The sequence below is a fragment of the Mustela nivalis genome, assembly GCF_964662115.1.
Source record: "Mustela nivalis genome assembly, chromosome: 20".
Lineage (NCBI taxonomy): Eukaryota > Metazoa > Chordata > Mammalia > Carnivora > Mustelidae > Mustela > Mustela nivalis.
In genome coordinates this window covers 28,832,782-28,855,331 of record NC_139039.1, presented here as the reverse complement: position 1 = coordinate 28,855,331, position 22,550 = coordinate 28,832,782, and the positions used below count along the sequence as shown (strand labels likewise).

At 40.5% G+C, this 22,550-nt stretch overlaps 1 protein-coding gene across 5 annotated transcripts in view; it reads left to right on the top strand.

Moving 5' to 3' along the window:
- Positions 1-22,550, top strand: part of TENM3 (teneurin transmembrane protein 3) — a 2,451,411-nt gene that overhangs the window by 2,123,808 nt on the left and 305,053 nt on the right. For 2 of the 5 annotated variants that reach the window (XM_082715816.1, XM_082715815.1), the window contains exon 1: positions 3,333-3,462. The exons of the other annotated variants lie outside the window; for them this stretch is intronic. The gene's annotated coding sequence lies outside the window, so the exon portion shown is untranslated. Of the gene's footprint in view, positions 1-3,332; positions 3,463-22,550 lie in introns of those variants that run through there. 5 annotated transcript variants of the gene reach the window in all.

Below are 22,550 nucleotides of genomic sequence, written 5' to 3'. Positions count from 1 at the left end.
CAGGAAAGGTAATGATCCTAGTTTTGGTTAAACCGATTTTTTTGTTCCCCAAGGTTTTTGGCTTAAGTAGAGAGAGGTCAGAAGAATTCTTAATATTAAAGCTAAGTTGGTGCCAGTCTGAAGTAACAGCTCATTCATGGACTTTTTTTTTTTCTTTAATACAATTTGCTTTGATTTGGTTTGGTTCATGCATTTTTAAAAATCTTCCTTGTGGTGTGCAGTCATTAGGCTTTTATGCCTAAAGAAGTGAATTCAGTTATAAGTAAAATTCATTTAATAGCGCAAGTATGATTTCATGTGGTTATTTATTCACAACATAAAATAGCCACATAATTCAACATATTTAATACCGTCTGCTCATGAAACTGTGGGGAATTCTGCAAATCTTAGACAAGAAATGCTTAACCTATAAAAGGCGGTATCCATAATGCTCATTATTCCTGATATCATCAATATGGCAAACTGTAGTAGATGAAAGTAGAAATTTAATGTGTGCCTTATTATATGTCTCTATAGAACTCTTCAGTAGACTCCTTTATTTACAAGAGGGCAGTGATTTACTGTATGGATAGGGGTGGCCACAAAACTTTGTGTCTTTTCTTGGGAAGATATATGTGGAAGCCAGCCTTCACTTTTCAGCAATAAAAACTGTTTAAAACCATATCTCTTCCTCTTCTTCTCTGTGAGCTCCTACTGCTGCTCAGCTGCGTTCAGAGTAAGCCCTTGATTATTCTCAAGGGATACTGTCTTTGTGCAATTTGGAAATAATTAGTTTTTGTATTCAGAAAAGGTAGAAGTAGATGTGTATGTAGAATATTCCAATGTAGTCCAATATAAAAATTTACCTAACCTGTATCTGATATGTATAAATGGGCATTACTTAATTAGCATTTTAAATTGGAATTTTAATAAATGCTATCAATCAGTGACCAATTTACATAGCATTTATCTGGGGAAATGAGTATGCCAAGTATTAGTCTTCTTGAGATTCATCTTGACCCAAACAGTGATTTAAGATTTTAAAACCTTCCTTTCTTCCCATTAGAGTGTTCGCCCTTCTGTCCTCTAATGTTCTAATTCAAACCCACATCTGCTAATGTGCATCATAGAAAATCCAGAGGTACATTCCTGAAACATGGACAAGACCTGCAGATACTAAAAAATTCCAACTGTGCGATGTTTTACCTATTTCATTCTTCTAAGAGTCCAACGGAACAATACCTTCTCCATATTCCAACTTAAATAGTTATAGTGTTTATTTGCAATTATTTAAGGCACCCCCCCCACCTGAAGAGTCACACACATCACAGTGATCTGTAGGCGATCACGTTCAAAATATTAAGACTTAAGGAGATATTTGCTTAAGAGCTTAGAAGTCTTTTTGGTGCCCCACAAAATATCTATTGTTCTATTTTTTGACCCAATTTTACTAAAGAGAGTTCCAAAACCCTGAAATAACTTGGAAATTAAGACTGTGTCAGATAAATGTTTAAAGAATTTCTGGGAGATCTTACTAATGTCCTAATTAAAGGGTGAACCTATTGACCATTCAGGGAAGAACACACATGATGGTTGTCATAATCATGTTGTAACAGAATGCTTGTGAGTCAGGATTTTCGAGAAGCCATTATTACTGAGAGGAGAGAACACTACAGGGTACAGACTTTACTTCAACGTGGAGTAACACCAGACATTTCCATGTATGATGATGGATGTGTTTGACGGTAATGAAAACAGAGAAGGAAAAGTATCCAAGAGGCAGATGAGCTGTATTCACATTACTGTATGTAGCGTTAGATGTCAAGAGTGACAAAAGTCAAGGTAGGAGGAGAATGCTAAAGAAGAAAAAGAAATTACGGTTTTTCAATCACGGATTGAGGTAAGAATACATTCATTATTGGAACTTATTGATTAATGGAGAACGCTAATGATTTCTTAAAGTATTAATTTTTCAGTTTAAGTCCGTATTTAGAAGACGGTTGGTTCCCTGTGATGACAGCTAATAAAAGAAAAGTGTGCTGATTGATAGGAATATTGTAATGCCAAGTGCTGCTTGTTTTCTTTGTTTATTTATGAAAATACTTTGAGGGGCCAGGAGGGATTGGAAGAAAGCACGCCGAACCCCAAAACTCAGGAACACACAGTCGTTCAAGTCTCAGTTTAATGGAGGAAGAAGCTGAGGGGGATGGAATGTTCTAGAAAAAAAAATTAAAAGAAGGAGGGACGTGGGACTGGAGGCAATGCAAAAATAATGATAAAAGTGGATCTGGAGGGGGAGGGGGAAAGACCATTTTTAAATAAAAACGTGTGGAAGTGCTGCAATCCTGAAGTAGCTTCCATGCCAAAGTAAAGCGAGTTAGAGCACCCCATGAGCTGTTCCAGGTCGGGGTTGCCCAGCCCAGGCACATCCCCTAGAGTTGGCTGCGGCCCCCGGAGCACACGCCTGCAGCCCCGGGGACCTCCTTCCCGCCCCGGAGCGCCGGCCTGGCTCTCTCCGCGGCGTCCGCGGGGGTCGGCAGCTGCGGCCGGAGGAGGGGCGCGCGGCGCGGCCCCCGGCCTTCTGCGGCGGGCGAGCCCCGGGGGCCGAGCGGGTCCCCGCCGCGTCCGGCCGCGGCGCCCAGGCGAGCCGCCTTCAGGCCCGGCTCCCCGAGCCCTCCCGCCGCCGAGGCACCCACCTCTGCCGCGCGGCGCGTCCTGCGAGCCCGAGCCCCGCGTCGCGCCGCGGCGGGGGCCGCGTGGCCCGCACTCCCGGGCGCGCTCCGCCCGCGGCCCGGCGGGGGCCGGCGCAGGAATGGTGGCGGCTCGGGGGTCGGGAGTCCTCCCCGCGCCGGGGAAGAGGCTCTTCTGTGAGCCCCGCAAAGTAGTGCTTCTGGAGAAAACCTATTCTGAAAAATCCACAGCAGCCCGAAAAGCCACTTTAGAGAACACCGATGTTTTATGGCCTGCGAGTGTGTGTGCGTGTGTGCGTGTGAGTGTGTGTGCGCGTGGAATGCCTCCCAGCCGGGTCTTTAAAGCATGCCTGTGACCAGTGTTGGGTGCAGTTGCACACTCTTCGTTTGGGGCACGGCTGTTAAGATGCCCCGGCCCGTGGTGGGGGTGTGTGTGTGTGTGCGCGTGTGTGTGTCCGTGCGTGCGTGTCCGCGCGTGTCTGTGTGGAAGGAGGGGGGAGAAGGCGGCCCGGGCCGCCTCGGGCCGCCTCGAGCCGCGGCGACGGGGCGCAGGGCTGGCGGGGCGGCGGGGCGGCGGCGGCGGCGGCGCGGCCCGGCGCGAAGGGGTTAAGCGCCGCCGCCGCCCCCTCCGCGGCCGGGTGTAAACAGAGGAGCCTCAGCCTATCATGTCTGGCTGCCGCTCGCAGCCGGAGCCCCGAGCCCGGCGCTGTAACATGATACGCTCCAGACCGAGGCAACTTGGCAGCGCCGGGCTCGGCTCCGCACGGCCACAGCGAGGGCGCGCCGCGGCAAGGTGGGTGAGCGGCGGCGGCGGCGGCGGCCGGGGCCTGGGCGGACGGGCGGAGCGCGGCTCCCCGCGCGGTCCCTCACGCGGTCCCTCACGCGGCTCCCGGCGCGGCTCCCGGCGCGGCTCCCGGCGCGGCTCCTCGCGCGGCTCCTCGCGCGGCTCCCGGCGCGGCGGGGTCGCTCGCCCGCTCGCTCGCCCGCACCCGGGTCCGCGGCGGCGGCGGCGGCGGCGGCCCCGCGTTCTCCCCGGCGGGGTCGGCCTGGGAGGAGGCTCCGCGCGGGTTCGGACCGCGGCCGAGGCAACATTAGCATCAGAAACGAGGTGGCCATTTAACCCCTGCGGGACCACGGGGAAGGGGTGAGGGGAGGCGACGGCTGAACTTTCTCGGGGGCTCGTCGTCCCTCGGAGCGGCGCAGGTAGCCGCGGGGAGAATGGCGTCTTTTGTTCCCGGTATTTTTAAGGAGGCGGATTTTGGGGGGGCGGAGGGGGCGGTGGACGGTCCCGAGGCGGGAGGGCGAGCGGCTTGCGCGCTGCCTTCCGGGACCGCGGCGGCGCCTCCTGCCCGGTTCGCGGGGAGCGACTGCGGGCAGCCGCGACGTTGGATCCTGGAGGTCTTGGCTGCGTTTTAAGGTCTGCGCGGAGCTTGAATGAACCAGCCCTCCGGTTCCATGAACTAAAATCCATCATCCTGATTGCTTAATGGGGAAAGAGGTCCAAAATAATCGCGCTAATTAAAAGAGCGGTTTCCCTCTTGCGAAATGCTTAGCGGGTGATTTTTTGCCAGGAGAGGGTTGGAGGCAGCCGCGTCTCTAAAAGAAAACCCAACTTTGCCGGGGTCCTTCGCGCAGGTTACTGGGGGAAAGAGTTGGGGGCGGGGGGGGGGTGGAAAGTAACCCCCCCCCTTTTTTTTTTTTTTTAACCCTGTCTGTGTGTCTTCCCATAAAATAAAACAAAGCTCTGTGGCCGCTCTCCGAAGTCCCACTGCCTCCCTTTTCGGTGCCGGCGTCTCTGTCTCTCTGGAGTATCTCAGCAGAGCTCCGTACCGAATATATGCGCGCCTGTGTCACAGAGTCATTCTGTCTTCGGAAAGCCTCATATAATCAAATGCAGCGCCGTAAGATGGTGTCGTTGAGGATTTGATCCCTTTGCACTGAAGTGGAAATACTTTCCGTAATTGAAAGCAGATTCACGTCTGGAGTTGTACAAGCCAAGGTTTTCATTTTTTTAAAATCAACCTTTTGTTCTCTGGGTTTAGAGGTTTCAGAGCTTTATGCAGAGACCTCTGTGTGCTAATTGTGAAAGGAGTCCTGAAGAAAAGGACAGAAAAGATCCAGAGAAGGCATTTGAGAAATACAGCTAACTTAGGAAGCCTCCCTCTGGGGAGGAGAACAGTTTAGTGCAGCATATACTGTCTGTTCCACACATTTAGCCCCCCCCCCCCCCCAGCGGATTCCCGAGCATTAAAATGCAACCATACTCTTCAAAACCCCCAAGCCCCAGGCAATGTCCATTTGTCTTAAGCGGTGAAAAAAACTTGTGAAATGTAGGTGTTACTCATTTTAGGCTGTGATTTACACAATTTGGTGATAAATTTAACGTCAAGTATGAAATACGTTTAATTTAAAGGGATGCTGATTATATAGTAACCAAGACTCTGAAACTTTACCAATAAGATTTCAGGTTGTTAATCTGGTTTCTTTCTCATCTTTGGAGGCTGAGTGTTAAAAGCTTTAAAAAATTGGCCATTAAAGATTGAAATTAGGGTACAGTCTAGACAAAGAGGGAGTCACTTGATGTCTTGGTAGCTGTGAACACAGGCAGGAATGGTGATAGGGGAGAGTGTTACCTTCCTTCTCCAGCACAGGAAATCGAAAATGAATTGTGTGATCAAGAGGTAAAAGTTGGGAGAGTTGTACTTCTAGCAATGATAACTGAGATCAGAGAAAAATAGAAGGGAGTGTACCAAATATTTTTAATTACTAGTTTCTTGAACCTGTTGTGCTGCTTATCAATAATAGGTGAATGGACGTATTTACAGAGTGTAACATGGCAGTTCTATTTCTTAAAAAACTACTTGGTAGCTTTCTATTTTACCTTGCTTCCTTGTCTTCCTGGTAGTTGATCATTTGGGCTTGTTAAAATAAATATAAAGTGAGTAACTCGATCATAATCTGAATGATATTCTTGTTAACGATTCTCATGTACAAGTCTTCTTCCATAAAATCAATATTTAAAACCTTCTGCGAATCTTTAAGTACCAAATAAAATCTGATTACATGTTGGCTGTGTCGCATCATGTTTCCTAGATATCAGTGGCCTAATGTGTGGCATCATAGAATTTAATTCCTCTTAAAGACTTAGAAAAATGAAAGTGACTTAATATGGAACTCCTGATTTTCAGTGGAAGATCCTTGTCTAAATACTTAAACTAATCCTCTCTGTGACTTCTATTTACTATTAGTTTTTAATGTCCTTATTTTTTTCTTACTTGGGAAAGGGGGTGCCACAGGATCTTCTGTCATCTGAAATGATACGTTCAATTAATCACGGGACTCCTTTCTTTCATAACGTAGGAAAATGGCAAAGGAGGCACTGTCTCAAATACAGTGATCTTGATAATTAATGCCATAAAATAGATTAAAATGCTGTATTCCAGGTATTCATTTCCTTAAAAGGGCCACCAGAACAGCGTTGCTAAGCACCCGTCACTACTGCAAGTAACAGAAAATGACCCAAATTAAAGAACCTGTTCTAAGCTGTATTCTTGCATTTTCTAAAGTGCATTTCAAAAGGTTTAACAAGACTCATTCAATTAGTGGAGGAAAAAAGATCTATTTTCAGCTCTGATCAGCAATTAAGAGATTGGGCTTTGGAACATCAGTCTCTTTATGTTTATAATTTATTTTGTTTTTTGGACTTTAAACAATTGTGAATAGAGCTTTTTAACCACCTTCCTAACGATCCAGATGTAAAAGCTAAAAATAGGACATTATATTTGTTTTCAATCTTTTTCTAAATGTAATTTTTATTAACTTTTCCTTGTATTAAGAAAGTTTACATTTTACGCTAATCAATTATTGCTTTACTATGTGTTTCTTATTCTCTGTACAAATATATATATGCATATGTGCCGCCTAGTTCATGGGTAGTTTAAAGTGTGTCTGAAGTCACTCTATCTTCTCCTGGATGTGAGTGCTTTCGTGCCAACCTCTTGAGAAGTAGGATATTCTTCCTTAAGGCTGTTTGGATGTTGGGAATTTGGTTCCATGAAGGAGATCCAGTGATAGGTCCAAGTCAAAAAGGAAGTGATCACAGCCGGTAGTTTGTTGACCATCATGTAAGCTGTACCCTTCTGGGTTAGATCAGAACTTCTGCATGGTTTTGGCTAAAAACCCAAGTCACAGCTGTGAGTGTTTAAAGAGTTAGACCTTGCCGTGGCCTGAGTTTTAGTTATTCCAAGAGCAGCCACAAGTAAACGTGGTGGAACTTGTAGGTAGAGAGAAAGGGAAGGGAAGGCTGGAAAGCTAGAGGAAAAGGACCGGAGAGCAAGAGGGTTAAGGTTCCCACAGTTTTAGATGAGGGTCACTTAGCACGACTTTGCAGTGTCACATTGATTTGAAAGAGTCTCAGCATATAAATATAGATGTTAAGTTATCAATCCTAAGTGCTGTTTTGGCTATAATCATATTGAAGCGATTCTGTATCCTCAAGTAGTGAATATTTTAAAGCCAAAATAACACTTCTTTCTTTAAATAAGGTGTTTTCCATTAGACTTTCTATAAGATTGTTTGGCATTGCAGAGTTCTCTAGTACTAAATAATACAGAATAAATGAAAATTATATGCCTCTGATAATAGTTTGTCTTAAATAAAAAGTTATTGTAATACTCAATTATGTCTAAGGCCTTTAAACCTGTGTGAGTTTAGGTATTGGGAATGTATTGTCAAAAAAAGTTTTCCCCGTAGAAAGTAATAATTTGATGTGTACCAGTTATTTGATTATATCTGTTTTTAACAGATTTATTTTAGCAGATTTATTTAGCAATATATTTTAATATCTAAGAAACCAGTTGTCTTGAAATGTGTATGTTGATTTTAGTTATAAACCTACCCGTTCCGTTACAAATCCGGTGTGTTTAAGTTTTGAAATATCTACTCTTAATTTTTACTACGATAGGGTGAGAGTAACTACCTCTTTGGTATCCCAGGAATAATTGATAGTGTGCGTATTCCTGACAATAAATTCATTTCACAAGGGAAGAATAAAAATTGAAAAGTACACAGATATTTGAGCGTGCATCACATCTAAATAATAATAAGATTTGGGAAACCACGTACTACAGTATTTAAAAGAGAAAGAGTTTCTCTCTTCAGAGTTATTTCCCTCTCATAACATTAAATACTGTTTCCCGTAAACATCTTGTTTTGTACATTTCCAAGGCAGAATGGATTCGAGAGCCTACCAAAATGACTAATATAGAACTAATATGGAGAAACAATTCAGGTTTTTAAATATATATATATATATATATATATATATGCCCCCAATTTTTTTAAATTAAAATGACGGGCGGGAGTTTTCATGCATTATTTTCATGTTAGTTTCTTCACGGTACCTTTTCTCCATAGTCTTCCAACTCTTTCTGGCAGTAAGAGAGAGGGGGGCGACCTGCTGTCTAGAGACCTGTAAAATGTAGCCTGGAACTCTTTTCATGCATTTTCTTTTAAGGAAAACAATTACCGTATATAACAAATTTAACATTGTTAACCTTTTATAATTATTTAACCATTATTTCATTTTACCTCCTGCTTAAAAGTTGTGCATTAGTGGAAGAGACACCTGGCTGTGCTCTTAAAAGTTTATTTGTCTTTCAATTCCTGTGATAGTAGGGGGCAGTACATCTCCTTAATTATCTTTGTTCAGGGAAATGCTGAAAGGCCAGGGTAGTTAAACAGGGCCATTTGGATTTGTGAGGTCGAAGTCAGATGCAAGGAAAGTGGTTAAATGCATTATCATCTTATTGAGCCCATCATCAGTAAAGTGACCTTGATGGAGGTGGAAAAAGCCATTTGGCTACTTTATGACAACCACCCCGCTTGTTTTATCACTGACAGATTGTTTGATACTGCGTTATCATATTTCCTTTTTTTTTTTTTTCTGTTTTCAAATATTATTGCCTGCAATTCTGAATCAGCAGCGTGAAGGTGAACATTAAAATTAGTTTCTTTTTCGTGACAGGAGATTTTCCATCTGAAGTTTGTTTCATACCTGCATATACCTAAAGATTCCTTTATTAAAAATTAAGGTGATCAGGCTGACTGACCATTCTGTATTTGCTTTTAAGGATCTTTTAATCCTGATGATTAGACTCTTTGCAAAGAAGCTGCTATCCTGCTACTTTTGAAACTGTTTTTAAGCTATTAAGAGGGGAGAATTGCCGGCCTCAATTTTAGCATTGGGAATAATGTTTGTTTTAACAAGTGCCTAAGTATGTTTACTTGAAGGTTATTCAACTTTTAGTAGTTCTGTTGCTTGCTGTTTGGAGTCATCACTTTACTTAAAAAGTTAAAACCAAAAGATTTATAGTTTATATTTCTGAACTTCATGGTCAATACGTCCCTTGTGACGTATTTTATTTCAACGCCATTAAAATGAAATTCTTGCTTCGATATCTGAACAAGTATTGTCCAATAATAGGAAGAGTTTTATTAAACACAGTACAAGATCTCACCTTTTAGGAAACCCCAGTTAGGGCAGTTAAGTGCTACATATACGATTTTTGTTTTCCTAGGCGAGGCTATCAAACTTTACTGACTGGAGTTTAGCTTGGGCTTTACTTTTTACTGACTTCTCTTTTCTTATATTTAATCAGAATGAAGTATAGATCTTATCGTAAGAAAGAAAAAAAAAATTGGCCCGTTGTCAAAATGCCTAAAATACTATTTCAGACCTTATCAGGGATATCGCCTTATCATCTTGCTATGAATTATGTAACAGTAAAATCTAAGGAACTCAGAATCGCCTGAAAGAGTTATGACAGGAGAGTCAGGTTTTGTGGACTGCCAGGGATTTAGTACTTTAAGGACTTTAAAAACAAACATACAGAATTGAAATATGTTTGAAAGGAATTACAAACTCCTCCCCTCGCCCCTGACTCTTCCCACTGTTGGGGCAGAAGTTCAGGCTCTTTTCCTCTGGTCCTTACATTCTTCGGTTAGCCCTAAACCTGGTCTGCCCACCTCTGTGTCTTCTTTTATCCAGCTTCCAAACTGTCATTGTAGCTGTTATCCTGAGTCACAGCTCTGACCATCGCGCCGCCCTGTGTCACATCTTCATTTTTCAGGTCAAGTCCAAATTCTTTCGTCTGTTTCATCAGAGTTTTCACAATCCCACCCCTTCCTCCATGTCTCCTGTGGGTTCACACCTCTCCACCCATGCTTCAACATGTCCCCTTCGCCCGTGCTGCATAGCCCCTTTCTGACCCTGTCACAGATCTTTCGAGAGTCAACTTCTGTGGCATCTTGTGTCTGAAGCCTTGACCGACTGCGTCCAGCAGAGCTGGCTTCTAAAACTTCCGTGGCCCCCGGTGCACGTTTCTGTACCCCGCTTCACACACTGCACTGTCATCATTTGTTTAGGGTTCATTCTCCCGGACCAGGGGGACAAGATCTTTCAGGTCACAGCCGTGTCTTGTTCATCTTCGCATGCCAGCACTAACCGCAGTGCCAAGAAGACAGGAGTCATTCAACAAGGGTTGGCTGACTACGTGTAGAACAAAATATATTCATTATAATTTAACTTCTTGGTAACGTAAGCTCCTCATCACGAACATCAGTTCTATTGTTCCAGGTCCCAGTACAGTAATTTACCCGGGAGCTGGTGAGGGCTAAGTATTCCCAGTCTAAGACACCAGATAACGATGCTTAATATTAGCTTTATGTATCATCCTGGAGACCTTAACTATGCACAGCGTTTTAGCCGTATCAGTTCATTTTACTCTCACAACCTCCCTTTTAGAAGGGGTTTCTCCCTCTTACGGGAAAATTGTTACCTAAGAGAGGTTACGTTAATTCAAGGTTATACAGGTCTTAAATGGCAAAACAGTGATGAACGGGGTACTGTGTGATTCCAGACCTGGTCCAGATTATCACCTTCCTTCTTGTAAGAATTGTAAATTCCACCTGCAGCTCCCAGACAGGTGTAATTTTTAAGATAGGTTTTCCATTTTTCTCTCTTGTCACGCCGCCTTTCACTTCTCATTACCCCGTCATTAAACAGCCAAGGTTATTTTGTTGTTACTGTAATTTTTGCATAAAGTAGGAAGAGGAAGCTTGTGAGCAAAGACTATTCTCAGAGCTGCTTTTATTAGCATTATTAGTTTTGGCTTCTCGGAAAAGCTTTTTTGGCTTAATACATTCATTTCTTTGCATTTATGATCAGGTGAGATTTGGGGGTAACAGGGTTCCAATAGGCGTCAGGTGTTTAGGCAAAGCAAAATGTTAATTTCCACAATCAAGGAGTTTTCAAAGGAGCCAATAGTTCATTGAATCATAACACTAAATTTAAATAAGAGAAAAACACTGACACTGCGTGCATAAATGCATTTGGAAGTTAAACATATCGATAAAGATGTCTGTGATTCTAATCTTTTTTTTTTTTTAACTGGCAAATGTCACATCTAATAAGACTCTTCTAAGTTCTGCTCCCTTGCCTCATCTTCTTTGACATAGGAGGAAAAATACCCACAAATTTTTAAATACCAGTTTTACTAATTTCTGTGAAAGTGAGTATGATTAGGCATTTTCAGAACCAAAGCGAAGCTCGAGATCCCCTAATCCACCCTCCGCATTTTATAACCTGGAGAAGCTAAGCCTAATAATAGCCAACGTTTATTAAGTGTTTACTAAGTGCTAGTCTCCGTGCTGAACCCTTTATACAGGTATTTTATCTCAACTTCAGAACAACTCATGGAGTTCAATACTCGTAGAATCTCCATTTTAAAAATGGGGAAACTGAGGCATAAAACAGGTGAGTAAGTTGCTGATTAGAGGCAAAGCACACAGGAAAGGCAAGTTCCTGCCTCCTTTGGGAATGACAGAAGGACACCACATCCCTCCCTTAAGAAGTACGTGGGCCCCAGAGCCCCTGACTTCCAGGCTGCTTTTTTCATTAGAAACTATTGTTATGGCGTGTTAAATAAAACCCAAGATGTAGCAGGCAGTTTACGAAGTAAATATTCTTACTCCCTATTTTATAGATGAGAAAATTGAAGCTTAAAAAGATTAAGTGATTGGTGTAAGGTTATTCATTTACTTAAGGACAAGGGCAGGTTGGTCCTAATTTCCAAGTTTTAGCCTTCATGACTGAATTCTGCCTGCAGTTTAACTCAGATTGGGTTTTGTTTTGACTTTAGTCCTAGCTTTGCCTAACTAGGTTCTTTTTACTTTTGTGGCAGAGAAATATGCCTGTTTCTAACCTTCTGTAAGAGCTGTAATCAATGAATGTTGCAAATATTTCCATTTGTTCAAGGCAAAGCATTTAATTTACCGACAAGTACTTACTGAGGGGAAATGTGTTTAGTATTGTACTCTGTTTTTGATATTGTTTAGATTTTGTAGTGAACCATAATCATAAGTGATTATCTATGCTATGGCTAATGTCCACTCCCTGATTAATATCCAGCAATGATTAGCATCATTGATTAGAAAATTAGTAGATTATGCCTTTATTGACACTTGTATTCCCTATTTAATGGTTTATTTAATTGATGGCTAATGCCTTCACTGTTAAAGGCTATTAACACATCAAAATGGTATTTATTGAACCTGGCAAAATGATAAATTGTATTTGTGTTTACTCCTTTGTGCCCAAGGCTTATCTGTCAGTGGCCTTGTTTTTTTCATAGTTTTGGTCTGCTAAGAACTTCTGCTTAGGAGTCAAACAAATTAGCATTTAAACTAGTACCTGGTTGTGTGACCTTGGAAAAGTTGCTCGAGTTGGAATTGTTCTTGTGAAAAGAGATAAACCAGATCAATGGCTTCAAACGATGGATTCTAGTAGAGGTTCTGTAAAATTTCTTCAGTGAATTCAAAATTATTGGGGGAAAAAACCTCAAAATGGTTAGAAAACATTATGCATGATAAAATATATAGTAAGTTTTAAAGTATTGTTCTACAGGGTTAGCTTATTTTTGTGTACATGTCCTGCTTCTTCTGTGCGTGTATTTGCATTTTTTGTGAAGGTGTCATTGGTTAGGGATTGGGGGCTCTGCCCTGGCTTCTTTGGTTAATTCAGCTTGCCTAAGGAATAAGAAGGGAAAGTAGCCCCTGCAGAGGAACTGTGGGGGAAGGGTACCCTGCTCACCAGCTTCCAGGGAGGTGGCTAATTGCTGCGGGCCATGGATGCTTGTAATTTGGTCTGTAGTTTCAGATCCTGAAATTGAAGGTAGGTTGTCCTCGTTGTAAATAGATAGTTCCCATGTTCCCATCATAATACCTTAACCAAACTTCTCTGAAACTACTCTTTCGAAATTGAGTTTATTTGTAAGACCCAGATAAGAATAGCACTTCTCATAGAAGCATGGCTCATTTTGACCGAATACCTATTTGGCTAGTTTGGTTGTTTACTTCCTTCCCAGGCTCAACTAACCAACGTTTGGCTATTTCATAAAATTAGATCTCTATTCAGAGAGAAAGTATTACCACCGTTAAGTATATTCCGTGAGTCCTTCTCAAAAGAGGGAAAAAAGGGGATAACCCCTGAGATGGCCTTTGAAGGCAATACCACTCATCTGGGGAATTCTGGTACTTTTAAGAGTTGAGTGGCATTACATTGGATCCCCTTTACTGAGCCCACAAATGGTGGGCAGGACAACTAAATATCAAAATTTAGAAACTAAAGCTTTATAGTTGATTTTAATGTACAGTTGTTTATTTTAAATGGTTCTGAGATTTTTTTTAAACTACTAAGGTCTGTGAGTGTCTGATAATATGTTTGATTTCTTTAAAGTATATTTAAATTTCATGCATATTACATTTCCTACAGAAAGCTAAGCTCAATCTTTCTTTTTATGCTTCCAGTTAGGAATAAGAGATTCAGGTGCCAGGTCTTTCATAAACTGAAAAAAATTTATTTGCTTTCATGCTCAGATATCAGTATAAACACCTGGTATATTAAAATGCTTATTAATAATATTTATTTCAGTAGTGCCTCAGTTTCTCAAGAAGTAGGCATTAGAATTGTAAAGGTATAGTATCTTCCCACTTGCATGGAGGCAGAACATGGATAGAATTCAGTATTAAAGATTTTTAAAGTATATTTGTGGAGAAAGACAGCTGATAGTACCTTTTATTTAAAAGAACATCTCGTTGTATGTATTTTGTAAAATTCTTTTCTGACCCACCATTTCTGGGAATATGTCATGTCAATTACCAATACCAAGACACCCGCCTCTAAGTTCCTAGGGTACATTTCAAACTCGAATGTGGTAGTTCGCTGATAGGAGACCACTTGTTATTTCTCTCTTTCTTAAGTTCACCAAAAATAAAATTATATATGTATGTGTGTATATATATATATATACCTGCTCTGTTTAGGAGAATTCCTCAGTTACTTTTTTTTTTTTTTTATATGATTTAGTCAGTCATAATCCAATCCAAGGTCAATGTCAGAGCCCCTGATTCACATTGCCAAAATAGATGGCAGCCATGAAAATAAGCCTGCTTTTATTTTAGGCTAACATGTTTGAGGTGGCGAGGGAAGCTCACAGGAAGATACTGAGGCCATGGGCCCGGGAGGGATAAAGGGCAGTCACACGGAGCAGCGGTCTGCGGACCAAGGGAGGGAGAGAGACGGGAGCAGCCGTGTCTCACTCTCTGTAACATTTGATTTCTTTCAGATAAAGGAAAAGATCTGAAGTTAACAACCTTTTATGACCTGGTTCTGTGTGTGCCATTTATTACACTTTATTGCACAACTCTTCCTTCCCTTAAATGCAGGGAAATTGTTAGTGAAATTGTTAGTGTTGAGCCCAATTTCTCTATAAAAGAGATTTTTAACCCAGTAATCACGGAGTGTAAGTTACTGTACTTAGTCATGATTGCTACATAGCAGTTTTCTTCCTGTCTGTAAAATCAGAAATCAATGTGAAATACTTAACTCACACATGTTTCAGGAATTTACGGATTTATTAAGGAAAATCAGTTTGTAAATTTTAAGTATTTATTGAAAGCCTACTATGTGCCCCCTGGCCTTCTCTTTATCATCCTATTCATAATTATGTAATTTAGAGTCCATTTAGATTGGTTTCTTTTTATTTATATACATATTTATATATATTTGTATTATATACATATTTATATATATTTGTATTATATACATATTTATATATAGTCAATCGGTCATAAAGTAGTGATTCTGCAAAACAGAAGTTTTTTGGGATTTACCTATTATAATGCAATCACAGTCATGTTTTATAGTATCTCTCCCTGCCTTTAACTTTCTCTTCAATCCAAAAAGACAAATTATCTTTCTCAGGGATCCTTTTTCGCTTCTCCCTCTCCTACTCAGAAAATAATGCCACACTCATAGAACCATATCAAGAAAATATCAAGCCCAATGGCGGAAGGGGTAGGATTATGGACAAGTGACGGAGAGGAGGCATTCTAGGCAGAGGGAGGCACATGAGCAAAATTGCAGAAGTTGAAATGTGAAAAGTATATTTGAAAAAATATCAGATAATCTACTTGGAATAGGAAGTTCATGAAAGAGAATTTTGGAAGATAAGAGCTAAAAAAGTTGGTGGAAGCCAGGACATGGAAGACATTGAGTCTCAGATAAAAGGATTCAGGTGTCCCTCTGGGGTCCGCTGGGTCTCTGGCATAGAACACAGTGATAGAACAGAGCATGTCTGGGGGAAGATCTCTCTTGTCATTGAATGGCAAAAGGGAGATGACAGAGAGAGAAACCAATGATGATTTTTCGTAGCAGCATTTTCAATTCATGGCTTTTTATTTGACAGAGAGAGAGAGAGAGAGAAATCATAAGTAGGCAGAGAGGCTGGCAGTTGGGGGAGGGGCGAGTAGCTCTCTACTGAGCAGCGAGCAGGATGCTGGATGCAGAGCTCAGTCCCAGGACCCCCGAGATCATGACCTGAACCAAAGGCAGAGGCTTTAACCCACTGAGCCACCAAGGCACCCCCATGACTTTCTCTTCAATGTCTTTAATTTTACAGTTTATCAACGTAAGCTGCACAAAGGCAGGAACTTCTGTGAAATTTGATATAGTCAGGGTCTAGAACTCTGCCTGGCCCTTGCGGGCACTTGGTGCTGAGTGACTCCTTCTTGAACTGAATGAATGAGGACATCAAGATGCAAAAAAACTAAGTAATTTTACTGAGTTTACATGGCTGATAGTGAGATCCAGGACTAAAAATTGCAGCGGACGCCAAGTTTGGTGTTCTTTGAGTGTGACATGCTAAGCTGTCATACGGGTCATTTCCTCCCACGTAGCTTCTCCTTTCTTCCTTGTCAGCTCTTAAGTTCTCAATCATTTTTCCCAACAAATGATTGCAAACGATCTCATGTCTTATGTACTCATTACATCCTCCCCTGGGCACTTCCTCAGTTTTCTTCACGTCCTGATATAATTGGGTTAAGCAATTTATTCCGTTGCTTTCTGTGGATGGCAAACTCAAGGTTAGAGACTATGTCTTCTGTTTGGGGTTTGGTTAGTTTGCTGTTTCACTTTACAGCAGCCCTCCCCTCCCAGAACACCTTTGTCTGAGCAAGAAGCTTGTTGATTGACTGCCTGTCTTCACGTCTGTCTTTTAAGTCCATGTTCTTGAGAAGTTCCAAACACACAATTGAAATTAGTTTTGTCAGGCTGGAAAAGGACCACTTATATTTACTTGATATTTTTGTAGCAGTTGGAAAAAACAGTGAAATGAAATGTTTAAGGGTTTCTAGTTTATATGAAAGCAATTGTCCTATGAGTTAAAAAAAAAAAAGAAAAAAGGGGGGGGTATCATTTTGTCACTTAAAAGCAAAAGGAAAGAAATTCACAGGGTTATTCCATCAGATTCTGTGAGACCACCTTGAAATACGATGTCACATAAAGAATATTATTGAATGAACGGGGTGCCTGGGTGGCTCAGTGGGTTAAAGCCTCTGCCTTTGGCTCAGGTCATGATCCCAAGGTCCTGGGAGCGAGCCCTGCATCAGGCTCTCTGCTCGGCAGGGAGCCTGCTTCCTCCTCTCTCTCTCTCTGCCTACTTGGGATCTCTGTCTGTCAAATAAATAAATAAAATCTTTAAAAAAAAATATATATATATATATATTATTGAATGAAGCCTTTGCGAAAACGGCACGGTGACTCGCTATTATCTGAATTTTTCTCAGAATATTAGACATTGCAGCTGTCGCCAGCATATTGCTATACTTTAGTAGAATAGTGCGTTTGGTGGAGTACGTTAGCCCAAGTAGCTTATTTGTGTAAGTCTTTTCCTGAAAAAAGTGCTATTCATTAAATATAACAGAGGCTCTTACTGTGATTAATAAAATATTAAGGAATAAATGTTCTTAAATAGACCAAGAAATTGCCACTCCTTTATAAACATTTATAATTGTCAGCAAATCATTAACCTTTAGATTTAGAGATGTTTTCCTCACTGTTGAAAGGATAAAAGCTAGAAATACTGTACTCATGAAATAAGGAGTTTTGTAAAATATAAAATGTTCATTTGTGATTCAGAGGAGTTCTGATATTACTATACTTGCCAGATTTAAAACTTTTTAAAGAAAATTTTACAGTAAATTTAATCTCCAAATGAATTAAAAGTACTAAAATATGAACCAGGCTTACACTGAATGTAGCAGTAACGTGTAGTTCTCCATGATACAGATTTAGAAATTTTAAAGTTATAAAATGACAGAATAAAAGCCTTTAGGCTTTTTGTGCCATAGAAAGATAATTTCCAAGTAATAATATGTTTCAGGTGAATTCTGTGACAGAACCATAATTCTGTTTTTACTTAATAATCTTACTATATAATCATTTAATATCATCGTGTATATAGGTAAGATTATTATATTTGTATTTTTTGTTTGTTGATTTGAAGCTTTTTAATATCCTCCTCCTCCCCCCCAGTGCTCAGTGTTACCTGCCTAACTTGTGTATTTTTTTGATACTTACTCCCTGAATTTACTCCGGTTTTAGACTCTGAGTGTCTCTTGGCATATTTGAGAGACAGAATTTCTTCATAATGCTATTGAAATTTTTTGGAGGGCGTGGCAAAGGGGAGAGCGTGTTGATTAAAAACTCTTAGGAGAGTTGAGTAAAATATCTACATAACCCATTAAAGTTATTTTCTAGTACTTAGGTCTTTCTTAAGCAAAGAGGTTTGTAGTAAAACAAGTACTTGCAGTGGTTTTATACAAACTAGTAAAATAAAACACTAAAATGTTTTGGGGGCAAATAAATATTTTTTTTTAAAAGACAGCTATTAATCTTTTTTTAAAAAGATTTTATTTACTTATTTGAGAGACAGAGATCACAAGTAGGCAGAGAGGCAGGCGGAGAGAGAGGAGGAAGCAGGCTCCTCACGGAGCAGAGAGCCCGATGCGGGGCTTGACACCCTGGCAAATAAATATCTTAAGAAAGTGTTAGGGAATTCGAAATCGCTGTCCCCAGGTATTCATTAACAGTAGTCCACTGCTCGAGTATTCATTCTAATTTAAGAAATACTTATTGAGGGGCCCCTGGGTGGCTCAGTGGGTTAAAGCCTCTATCTTTGTCTCGGATCATGATCCCAGGGTCCTGGGATCAAGCCCTGCATCGGGCTCTCTGCTCAGCAGGGAGCCTGCTTCCCCCTCTCTCTCTGCCTGCCTCTCTGCCTACTTGTGATCTATCTGTCAGATAAATAAATTAAAATCTTTAAGAAATACTTACTGAGTACCTTTTATATGCTTGGCATCAGTCCTTAATTAATACAAGATAGAAGAAATTCACTAGGAAAGTAAATAAAACAGTAGTTCTTATAACCCTCTAATGCTTATAACACGTTAGTATGTATTGACCAGTTTCTTGTAAAAATAAAATGGTTTTTGTTTTTAAATTTTTACTGAGAATGTTCTGTTCTGTTTCTTACAGAAATAGAGGTAGATCCAGGCCTCATTTCTGTATTAAACTTTATTAAACATAGACCAAGCTAAACCATTCCTGGAAGTTGAAAACAACATATAATACCATTTTGAGTGATTGTACTAGACTGTTAGACTGATGGGTAAGTTCACATTTTAATGTAAATCACCAAAGATAGATGAGAACAAAAAACTAGGCACTGTACTGGCCCAAGAAAGATGTGATGCTTCATTCATTGTCTGGTTTCTTAGGTGTTTGAGGATGTGTTGTTCCCTAGAGCTACTTTAACAAATTATTATAAACCTGGCAGCTTAAAACAACAAAAATGTATTCTCTTATAATTCGGGAGGCTAGAAGTCCAAGGTCACAGTGCCGGCAGGCCATGCTTGGCCTGAAGGCTCCGGGCAAGAGCCTTCCTTGCCTCTTCCAGCTTCCAGGGGTCCAGGCCTTGTTGGCTAGTGACCGAACCACAGTCTGTTCATGGCTGTCTTCCTTTTGTCCCCTTCTGTCCCCTCCTCACCTTGTTACTTATTCCTCTTACAAGGACACCAGTTCTTGGTGGATTTAAGGCCTACCTCAATGCAGTAAGACTTCATCTTAACTAGGGGACGCCTGGGTGGCTCAGTGGGTTAAGCATCCAACTCTTGACTTCAGCTTAGCTCCTGATCTCAGGGTGGTGAGATCAAGTCCTGCATCAGGATGGTGCTCAGTATGGAGACTGCTTGAGACTCTGTCTCTCCTCTGCCTGTCATCCCTTCTCAAAATAAATAAGTAAAATTTAAAAAAAATATATTTTTTATTTGCCAAAACTAACCTGTGCCTCTTTTCTCCTGAGTCTCGCATTATGGAAAACTATAATAAGAGAACCATAGAATACAGAGTGTTTACTGTTCAGTCATAGGGGAAATGAAAATTCAGTTTCCATGCTTCTTATTTTCAGAATTTGAAAATCTAAGAAACAAAACGCTGTTCAGACTGTCATATTACAGATATAGCGCTCAGAAAATAGAATTATAAACTTTCTAGGTGTAAATTTAGCTTTATGGTATATGTTGTAGTTATTAGTTATAATAAACTTGTGGGTATGGTCTTGTGCCTCCCAATTTCCCTCTACGTTTTAAACTCATAAACTGTTTTTTAATAAAAAAAAAATAAGTGGTATAATAAATGAACTTTATGATTGTCAACAGAGCTTATTTGTAACTAATTTTAAAAATCACTCTTGAGGGGACTTGGGTGGCTCAGTTGTTAGGCGTCTGCCTTCGGCTCAGGTCATGATCCCGGCCGGGGTCCTGGGGTCGAGCCCCGCATCGGGCTCCCTGCTCAGCAGGAAGCCTGTTTCTCTCTCTCGCACTCCCCCTGCTTGTTTTCCCTCTCTCCCTGTGTCTCTCTCTTGTCAAATAAATAAATAAATCTTTAAAAAAAAAATCACCCTTGGCTTTCCATTTAGGTTGCAAAATTGAAATATCCATACATACCAGGAAATAGTTTTAAAATATCAACCATATTTTAATAAATGCTTGAAATGGTTCCCTGGGAGAATGAATAGATATCTAGGTCAGGAATTTCAAGAGGTTTATCATCATCTTTCAAGACAATAAATGATACAGTGAAGTCTAAAGTGTTATATCCCCATGGAGTGATGGATGGGAGCCTTTCCTGGGAGCGGCTGTTGGTTAATTAGATAGGAAAGACCCTTTCAGGGTAGTGGCTAGGAGGCTGCAGAAGAGCTTAGAGCTTTGGTGCTCACGCCATACCTGGCTTGTAATTCTGGTGCAGGTCAGCCCCGCCAACAGGAGAGTATATATATAAAATAGAACATCGTGAGGGTATGGCCTAAACCCTTCTCTGTGAACACTCACCCTGTAAATATCCAGTCTTAGAATATTCGAGTGGTCCCTGCCTCTTTGGGGAGGTGAGGGGTGGAGAGTAGGAAGGGGTAGAGAATAGGAGGTTCTGAATCAGGAACTTCTCTACTGGTGAGGTGTTTTTCAGTGTTTATCAATGGGGTTTACCTACTGAGATTTCTCATTTAGACATGAAAGAATATCTGCTTATGTTGTTGGACAATCACTCAGCTTTCTCTCCAACTGGTGGGATATTTTTACTATGTTTCCACATTTCTGAAGTACAAACATGTTTTCCCCAGGTGTGACTTGGCTACAACTTAATGTCAGCCCAGAAGCTGGTTGGAGGAGAACCATAGGTTTTAAATCACTCACCTTTCCCTGTCTTTCTTGTCTACATGCCATTTACAATTGCAATTGATTTTATAAAATCATATAAATTTTAAATAATTGACATTTTCTTTTTTTAAAAAATATTTTATTTATTTATTTGACACAGAGAGAGAGATCACAAGTAGGCAAAGAGGCAGGCGGCGGGGGGGGGGGGGGGGAAGCAGGCTCCCCGCTGAGCAGGGAGTCCGATGCAGGACTCAATCCCAGGACCCTGAGACCATGACCTGGGCAGAAGGCAGAGGCTTAACCCACTGAGCTACTCAGGTGCCCCAACAGATTTTTCTAACAAGTATATTTTGCCATATGAAAGTATATCTGAATCTTATTGCAGAATATTTTTCCTTGGAGGATATTCCAAAAATGACTGGTCTGGGAAGATTTGGGTTGGATACTTGCTCCTCACGCTGTTGCTCAGTTTACCTCCTCCATTGTGGGAATTGACACGATCTTCCTTGAAATGAACTTGAAGTACGCTGCTGTCTAAGGAAGTCAGGGAGACCCAAGTCATGCCGCATAAGTTCCTCTAGTCTTACAGAAGAAGGAGGAAGGAGTGATGGTTCTGACTTAATAAACTTAAATTCCTAATAATATCAAATAGTCATTACATTTATTTAAAAAATGCCAGTTCAAAATACTTCAGAGCTCAGACGCAATAAGTAAAAGGCAAAAAATGTTAATGCTGTCATTTATTTCATTAGGTTCCTGGTTTCTCACCCGTTGTTCAAAACCAAGTTACTTTGTTAACTTGCTCTTCTTATAGTATTAAGATCCCCAGGATATTTGACAACGGAAGATCTCTCTTCACATGGGCCATGGAGTTTAGGACAAGGTATACCAGACCAGGTGTGAGGGGTGTGAGTTCTAGTCTGCACCCTGCTGCCCACTGCATAATTTGGGTTGGATAACAAAATCCTAAATTATGACTCAAACGACTTTTAAAAAGGGTTAGTTTGGAATAGAAGATCTCAGAGATTCTTTCAGCTCTGAAATTCTTTTACTGTACTTTAAAGTAACACATAACGCCCCTATTTTCCAAGGATACATTATCATGAACCAGAACTGTGTTCTTTCCCTATACCTATATGGAAATTTTTCTGGTAATGAAAATAATGCATTTTTTTTTTTTACAATCTCCTTTTCCAGTTTTGTTGGTTTGTTTAGAAATAAATAACTGAATTTGATGTATTAATTTTATTAGATCCTCCTTCAGTACTCTCATTAGGTTTCATAGACACAAGTACTTTAATTGTTTCCCTGGAGTCTTTAAGTGAATTGAAAACAAACAAAATCTTGTGTGTGTGTTTGTGTTATAATTAGCATATTAACATTATCTCTTCTTTGTTTCCAGTAATAATAGTCACTATTTTATCTATGTTTTAAGCTACTGGCCAATTACTTGGGGAGAAAAAACTAATCTCAATGTGGATACTTAAAATACATGGTTTAATGCAAAAACCTGTAAATCAGTGATGATGAGATGATTTTAGGATTTCTTTCACACAGCCAGAAGAGTCAGCAAGTAATTTTTTTTTTAAAGTTTGTGTTTATTTGTACAAAATCTCCAGTGGAAGCATTGTTTCTAATAATTTTTTATTCTCGAATATGGATAAGCATCTGAGTTTTTGCATAAATGAATTCTTAAAACTAGAATAAAGAAACAAGCTGAGATTTTTATCTCTGTTTTGTTAAGTTCTGCTACCATATACCCCAATTTCA